This window comes from Littorina saxatilis, linkage group LG1 (assembly GCF_037325665.1).
Source record: "Littorina saxatilis isolate snail1 linkage group LG1, US_GU_Lsax_2.0, whole genome shotgun sequence".
Taxonomy (NCBI): domain Eukaryota; kingdom Metazoa; phylum Mollusca; class Gastropoda; order Littorinimorpha; family Littorinidae; genus Littorina; species Littorina saxatilis.
Genome location: NC_090245.1, coordinates 24,147,183 through 24,155,785, shown reverse-complemented (window position 1 = coordinate 24,155,785; position 8,603 = coordinate 24,147,183). Strand labels below are relative to the sequence as shown.

General features: G+C 41.0%; 1 long non-coding RNA gene across 1 annotated transcript; it reads right to left on the bottom strand.

Annotated features, from left to right (window-relative positions):
• Nucleotides 1-236: 236 nt before the first annotated feature.
• Nucleotides 237-7,953, bottom strand: LOC138965452 (uncharacterized). The gene is made up of 2 exons (XR_011455466.1): nt 7,278-7,953; nt 237-1,161 (listed from the first exon to the last, which is right to left on the bottom strand). It is a non-coding gene; the product is annotated as an uncharacterized lncRNA (long non-coding RNA).
• Between the last annotated feature and the right edge of the window lie 650 nt (nt 7,954-8,603).

The following is an 8,603-nucleotide window of genomic DNA, read 5'->3' as shown; positions in this document are numbered from 1 at the left end:
GTTAACCTAAGATAGAAGGACTACCAAACACAAAATGAAACTTCTTCGCAAGAAAACAAGCTAGTTATCAACATAAAACAAAAAGTGGTCCATATTAGGAGCCCTTCCCCTAGATGGACGGACGGCCTGACACACACACACACACACACACACACACACACACACACACACACACACACACACACACACACACACACACACACACACACACACACAAACACACACACGAATGAAAGAACGTTTGAAATGGATTGTATTACAAAACATTACAGTTTATGTCCAAAAATATGATATATATTTTGTAAGCTTCAAAGCAAACAAAACACTCAGAAAAAATGACAGATTTGATGTTCCATACATCTGATCATGAACGGCAGGTTTCCAGCTGCACTAGAATGTGCTGCACTTTGCAAAATGTCCATATAAATATTCATTATATCAGCAGCAGATGTACACTGTATCTAACAATGATTGCATAATTTTACATATTTACAAAATATGAAAAGCTCTCGAGTCACAGTAATGAGCACAGAGGTCATCGAAATAGGTACTCGTTAGATAGTGAAAATGAATACTTGAAAGTGTAACAGAATATGATGTATATGGAAAATGCATCAGAATTGAGTACTAAAATTTAAGCGCACAAAAAAATAAAACAGATTTAAGACTGAAACAACAAAAACTCACTGACAAACTAAATTCATCATTTGAAAAAGAACAACATGTAAGCAAAGGCTAAGACGCGGTTGGAATGAGAAACACAAACACACTTAATACTACTCATAACTTCTATCTAAAAAAAAAAATCACATCCCTAGCAAGCCCCCATCACTCAGTCTATCCACCACACAGAGGCTTCATGGCGATCATGTTCTCAATGCACGTGACCGGAAGTTGGACGACCCCCAAGATGGCCTCGCACACAGCTTTGAGCGGCTCGATGCAGACGGAGAAAGGAATGAGGAAGACGTAGAGCCAGGCGATGAAAAAGGCGATAGGCCACGCCAGGAACCAGAAGATGAGGAACCACAGGATACCCCAGAGAATCCCTGGACACAGTCCTCCCCTGCCCTTGCCTTGACCTGCACCCTCGCCGACTCCTTCTCCCAAACCCATGGTGCTTTGTTATAGAGGTTGCCTCGTTGTTCTGCCTTGGAGAGTCTGTGAACATAGTGGAAAGAGAATAATTCAAATTAGATTTGGTGTTTGTTTTCGGACAAAAACGAAGCGAATACTCAAGGGATTACACTACTCGGTATGAAAGAGAACTGTCGAAAGAGCAGCTTGAGAAGGCCCGGAAAGCAACATCATCATCCTCCTCGAGTCCTTCGCTTCCGTCTCCTCTTCCTCCCCCCTCCTCCTTCTCCTCCTTCTCAACAACAACAAAAACAACAACAACAACAACAATCAATCAATCAATCAATGACGCTTATATCGCGCATATTCCGTGGGTACAGTTCTAGGCGCTCTGCAGTGATGCCGTGTGAGATGAAATTTTATACGGCCAGTAGATTGCAGCCATTTCGGCGCATATTTACCTTTCACGGCCTATTATTCCAAGTCACACGGGTATAGGTAGACAATTATTAACTGTGCCTAAGCAATTTTGCCAGGAAAGACCCTTTTGTCAATCGTGGGATCTTTAACGTGCACACCCAATGTAGTGTACACGGGGGGAGGGTTCGGACACCGAAGAGAGCCTGCACACAAAGTTGACTCTGAAATAAATTTCCGCCGAACCTGGGATCGAACTCACGCTGACAGCGGCCAACTGAATACAAATCCAGCGCGCTACCAACTGAGCTATATCCCCGCCCCGTCAGCAACATCATCATCCTCCTCGAGTCCTTCGCTTTCGTCTCCTCTTCCTCCCCCCTCCTCCTTCTCCTCCTTCTCAACAACAACAACAACAACAACAACAACAACAACAGCAACAACAACAACAATAACAACTGAATGACTTCTCCAATCGTCGGCAGGCTATTTCTGCCTTGAATAGAAAATCCAATATTACATTAATGTCACGTGTAGAACAATCTGTTTCCCAACTCTTTTACTTTAAAATTGCAGTGTAAATAGTGACAGGCGGGCTTTTGGTCAATATAAATAAGAAAACACAACTCAAACTTCCGGCGGAAATGTGTCGATGACAAAATGAAAAACGAAAGGCATTTCATATTTCATTCGCAAGAGCATGACAACCTTCTCGTATGGATGTGCGCCGTTGGGAAACAGCAGGTATTGCCAACATTAACACGCGCATGCCTACCTGCTTTCCCTCACCAATTCACACTGATGCAACTCCATCTGAGCTTTATTAGCAAGCTGTCACGCACGTGTTCAAACAAACAGCTATGTGTTCCAAAGCCAACATATTTAACTACGCGCCATAAAGCAAACACGCGCTGATTGAGCAGTACTCGACGAAATAGTTTCATCACCTTAATCTGCATGAGCGACCATTGTTGTAGGTGAAACCCTCAGTTTACAGAACAAAACCTGTCATTGTTGGGCACTTTACATGCGTTAGTCACAGCCTGATCACAGTGATTTGTCAAAGACCTGTAGAGATTTTGTGATGGGCTTTCTCCTGCTTTTGCTTCTCGCACCCCCCCCCCCCCCCCTCCCCTACCCCCCACACCTTCTTCTTCTCAATATATTCATTTCCATAGTAACGCCTTGAGTAGGTTGTGTTGTTCGTCTTTACACTTTTACCCACAAGATGTTTTTTAATCCTAAGTATTTTAATTTCGTCGTAGAACTTGTCCCCTCTATTTATTCGTGGCTATTTTTCGCAAGAGTAATAACACTAGTCATGATTAAAAAACAAGTCGCGTAAGGCGAAAATACAACATTTAGTCAAGTAGCTGTCGAAGTCACAGAATGTAACTGAACGCAATGCCATTTTTCAGCAAGACCGTATACTCGTAGCATCGTCAGTCCATCGCTCATGGCAAAGGCAGTGAAATTGACAAGAAGAGCGGGGTAGTAGTTGCGCTAAGAAAGATAGCACGCTTTTCTGTACCTCTCTTTGTTTTAACTTTCTGAGCTTGTTTTTAATCCAAACATATCATATCTATATGTTTTTGGAATCAGGAACCGACAAGGAATAAGCTGAAAGTGTTTTTAAATCGATTTCGACAATTTAATTTTGATAATACTTTTTATATATTTAATTTTCAGAGCTTGTTTTTAATCCAAATATAACATATTTATATGTTTTTGGAATCAGAAAATGATGGAAAATAAGATGAACGTAAATTTGGATCGTTTTATAAATATTTTTTTTTCTTTTCAATTTTCAGATTTTTAATGACCAAAGTCATCAATTAATTTTTAAGCCACCAAGCTGAAATGCAATACCGAAGTCCGGGCTTCGTCGAAGATTACTTGACCAAAATTTCAACCAATTTGGTTGAAAAATGAGGGCGTGACAGTGCCGCCTCAACTTTCACGAAAAGCCGGATATGACGTCATCAAAGACATTTATCAAAAAAATGAAAAAAACGTTCGGGGATTTCATACCCAGGAACTCTCATATCAAATTTCATAAAGATCGGTCCGGTAGTTTAGTCTGAATCGCTCTACACACACACACACAGACACACACACACACACACACACACACACACACACACACACACACACACACACACACACACACACACACAGACACAGACACACACACACACACACACGCACATACACCACGACCCTCGTCTCGATTCCCCCCTCTACGTTAAAACATTTAGTCAAAACTTGACTAAATGTAAACAAGTCGCGTAAGGCGAAAATACAATATTTAGTCAAGTAGCTGTCGAACTCACAGAATGAAACTGAACGCAATGCCATTTTTCAGCAAGACCGTATACTCGTAGCATCGTCAGTCCACCGCTCATGGCAAAGGCAGTGAAATTGACAAGAAGAGCGGGGTAGTAGTTGCGCTAAGAAGGATAGCACGCTTTTCTGTACCTCTCTTTGTTTTAACTTTCTGAGCGTGTTTTTAATCCAAACATATCATATCTATATGTTTTTGGAATCAGGAACCGACAAGGAATAAGATAAAAGTGTTTTTAAATTGATTTCCACAATTTAATTTTGATAATAATTTTTATATATTTAATTTTCAGAGCTTGTTTTTAATCCGAATATAACATATTTATATGTTTTTGGAATCAGCAAATGATGGAGAATAAGATAAACGTAAATTTGGATCGTTTTATAAATTTTTATTTTTTTTTACAATTTTCAGATTTTTAATGACCAAAGTCATTAATTAATTTTTAAGCCACCAAGCTGAAATGCAATACCGAAGTCCGGGCTTCGTCGAAGATTACTTGACCAAAATTTCAACCAATTTGGTTGAAAAATGAGGGCGTGACAGTGCCGCCTTAACTTTCACGAAAAGCCGGATATGACGTCATCAAAGACATTTATCAAAAAAATGAAAAAAACTTTCGGGGATTTCATACCCAGGAACTCTCATGTCAAATTTCATAAAGATCGGTCCAGTAGTTTAGTCTGAATCGCTCTACACACACACACAGACACACACACACACACACACACACGCACACACACACGCACGCACATACACCACGACCCTCGTCTCGATTCCCCCTCGATGTTAAAATATTTAGTCAAAACTTGACTAAATATAAAAACCACACACCTGTACTCTGCGTGTGCATCAACATTTGGGGGACAATGAGAAACTGGAAACCACAAGCACAACATAGTGAGAGAAAGAGTTCTAATCATGTGCATCAGTTCCTGTGACTAGACTCGTGGCCACAGAAAATGAAAATGATACCCAGATCAGGTCTACCTTGTATCCCCTTTCTGTCTTTTGTCCGCCCCGTTTTGCTGTGTTCAGCTGGCAATCCACACAACAAACACACTTACAAACATTCGTTAACACTGATACAAACACCACACACACACACACGCACACGCACACACAACTTAAGAACAGACGCGTGTCCGCAGGCAGTCAGTGAAAACTTCCACTTTAGAACAGACCTACCTTTTACTCGCTTTCTTCCTGTTGTTCTCCCTAGTATGCTCCAATGCAATCAACTAGCAATGCACACCTTACGAACATTCATTAACACTGATATAGACCCGTCACACACACAAAATCACTGTCAGCAACAAAAACCAAAAACAACCTGAGTGTTGAAGTGAATTGATGGGCAGTAAAAGCTGTGAAGCCGCAGTGTCTATTCGCTCCATTTCACAGGAGAAAAAGTGACAGCGTGCAACAAGTTATAACCTCGCTAACCTTGCGGCAATGTAACAGGTGTCTTTACAGCTATGGAACGCCTGGGTAAGCTGATGCGATATAAAATACTGCATGAGGATGAGCGAACATGCTGTAACGTTTGCTATTTTTTTTAGTGTGTTCTGAATAGTACACAGTAACGAGTTATGTAATCTATCTTTTCGTCTCGTTCATGATTTTACAGTCTTTTGCTTTCGTGTATGTTGTCTGCTAATACAAAACAGAGCATTGCATATTAACATATATTCATTCGTGTAGTTTCGATTTGTTCAAATTCTATACTGTAAAATCAAAAGTGGTGATTTTTATATACGAATATTTCTGTTTTTCTGCGAAACACGATCAATAAATCAACTGATATTCATGAAATGAAATATGTAAAGCATAACACTACGACAATCGTTGGATGCTGTAGTCTTGTAGACTCGAAAATAAAGAAGTTGATCTGTTTGGATTATAACTGTTATTGTTATGCGTTACCTTTTTATATCTGTGGATCGTACAAAGATCAGTTGTCGTTTGTTGAATAGATTGACGAGAACCAATTACAACACAACCACTTATAATAACGCACTAGATTCCAAATGAATTTTGCCAAATGCCGTACGTGTGTCATAGAAGTTATCAGAAATCAATAGAAAGTTCTGCTTGGCTGACAGAGCGTACGACTCAATATCCTCCGCATAACTATTTCGATCACTGACGCACGGAAACACGACCAATAGTCTTGTATATATGTTCATGCTTCAGAAAGTCCCCTGTCTATAGCATGAGCAAAGTAAGATGATAGAGCTCTCAGCCCGACATTTCTTGAAAAATGAACAAATGTATTAAGCCCAGTGTAAAATAAAAATAAAGGGTGCATTTATGGTAGCGAACGCAGTTTCGGAATAGACTAACGTACTGTCAGTGACAGACACATGGCAATGTCAGCTACAGTCTGCTGATGCGATGTAACTTTACATCAGTTTAAACGTCTAAGTATACTTTGAAGCTTCGAAACCTGCCTGTCGTTAGCATTAACAGAGCTGGCTTTTGAACGTTAACCCTTTCTTTCAAATAGTCACTGAAAAATATCGCCCCAAAATCGTATTCACACATGCAAATTGTGAACGCGTGGTTGCAAAAAAGGTTGCAGAAATGAAGATACGATGGAATGTTTACCTACTTTAAAATGAGCAACCGGATCAAGTCGACATAACTCGAAAATAGAGTCGTTTAAGTGGAGGCACAAGGACTGTACAAACACACTCTTACATGTACCGACACGGATAGCTTGCATTCCACAATAATATGCGTTATCAGGTCCGTGCGTTGTAAAATTGGAGAGGGTGTCATTATAGTAGTTGGGGGTTACCACTGAGGTGGGGGTGGGTGTCGGGGTGGGGGTGGTAGGGTAAGGTGGAATAGGGGTTTGATTTTGGGGAAAAGTGGGTCGAAAGTCTGCCATGTGAACGGCGGATAAAACTGATATTGGTTATGTTACAAGCCGTAACCGGACAAAAGTCGGTGGACACTGGTTGCTTATAAAGCGATCGTTTGACTGATATAAAAAATATTCGCTGATCTTTTTTATTTTACACAAAAACAGGAAGACGCAAAAAAAAGATCAGCGAATATTTTTTATATCAGTCATTTTTTTTTCATTTTTCAGCTGAAAAGCAAAATGTACCAGCACAGTAGTATTTTCGTTTTGACAATGACAAATTTGGACTGTAAGCTTAACATGACAAGAATCAATGCACAGTTATATAGTTGTTGATGTTTTTTGTCCTTTCAAGTTGTTGTATATAGAGCACAATAATGTAATGCAGTGAGATTGAGTTCAAATTTTATACAAGCACGGTAAAATACAATAGTGAATACAGATTTCCTGTATGAACCGTCCTTCCTGACCAGTAGGTTATGCAGATACGATCAAGTTCCACCCTGATTTATAACCATTGACAGAAAAAGACTAATAACGTCGAAGCTGAAAAACATGCCAAAATACCTTCAAACCGCAGAATTTTGCACAAAAAGTCCCTCGCACTCGCCTACGTCAGGAGAGTTTATACAATCGAAAAGAAACTGTTGCAGGCCTTGACTACATGTGTCACTGTCTAATCGATCATTTGGTTGGTGTAGTCCACGACTCCTTGACGACTAAAGGCACAAACCCAGCACAACAAAGCCCTTTGAGGCATCGCGCCAGCCGCGCCATCGCGGATCCTCCCAACACGACTATAAAAGGGCCTACGTACTGCATAAATAGTGAAGCATTTCCTTGAATAGCCTCTGTGGAAAAGAAAAGGAAAGTCAACAACAACTCTGTGATTTCAATATCCGGTGTGAGTCAGGCAGAAACCGCGTTGACTTCTTTACAATACAAGGGAAATGACACGTATCCGACTAAAGTTAGCCATTGTACACGTGTAAAACCCGTCGCGGATCCTTTGGCGTCATTCTTCATAGACAGGTGGTCGTTATAGATAGGGTGGTCGCGAAGGCAAGTTTAAAGATTATCAATGAAATATCATCCTTGCTGGTTGGCTTGAAAATAGAAAGCTGTATTTTCGTGGGAGAACTTTGCTTTCTATTACTCCCGAAGTTAAACAGTTAAGAAGTAGAACTGCACATTATGTATGCGTCAGTTAAACAGCAAGAGAAAATTGGGGATCATTGAATCGTCAGTGACAGCCTTCTGTTCGTCTATCTGTCTGTCTGTCTGTCTGTCAGTGTCTGTGTCTCCGTCTTTCGCTCTCACGTTCTGTCCCACTCCCGCCCCTCCCCCCACCCCCACCACACCTTTCTCCCATAAATTCTTGTACTCCCACCCTCTCTTTAACTCACTACCCGTCTCTACCCGGATTTTGTCTTCACTACACACACACTCTTCCTCCCCTACGTCTCGGTCCGCCCTGAATTCTGAACTGCATTGTTAGGAATGTGTATTTTCGACCACGACTTGCCGTAAATTAAATGTAATCGAGATAGTCGTATCAATATATCACTAAATAGTTACGACATCAACACACACACAAACACTGCAACGTCCGATCTGGTGATTGGAGGAAGTCTTGTGTTCATTGTAAATATTGACAGCCGTCGTCCCCCCCCCCCCCCCAACACCCTCTCCCTGTCAGCAATGCACTTGTTGTGCCGGCTTGCATGCAATTGTTGTAGAGAGAGAGAGAGAGAGAGAGAGAGAGAGAGAGAGAGAGAGAGAGAGAGAGAGAGAGAGAGAGAGAGAGAGAGAGAGAGAGAGAGAGAGATTCCTCGATTGATCTTTAATTCATTAGAAGAGAGAAAGATCGAGACGCGACGAGCCGTTGCCGAT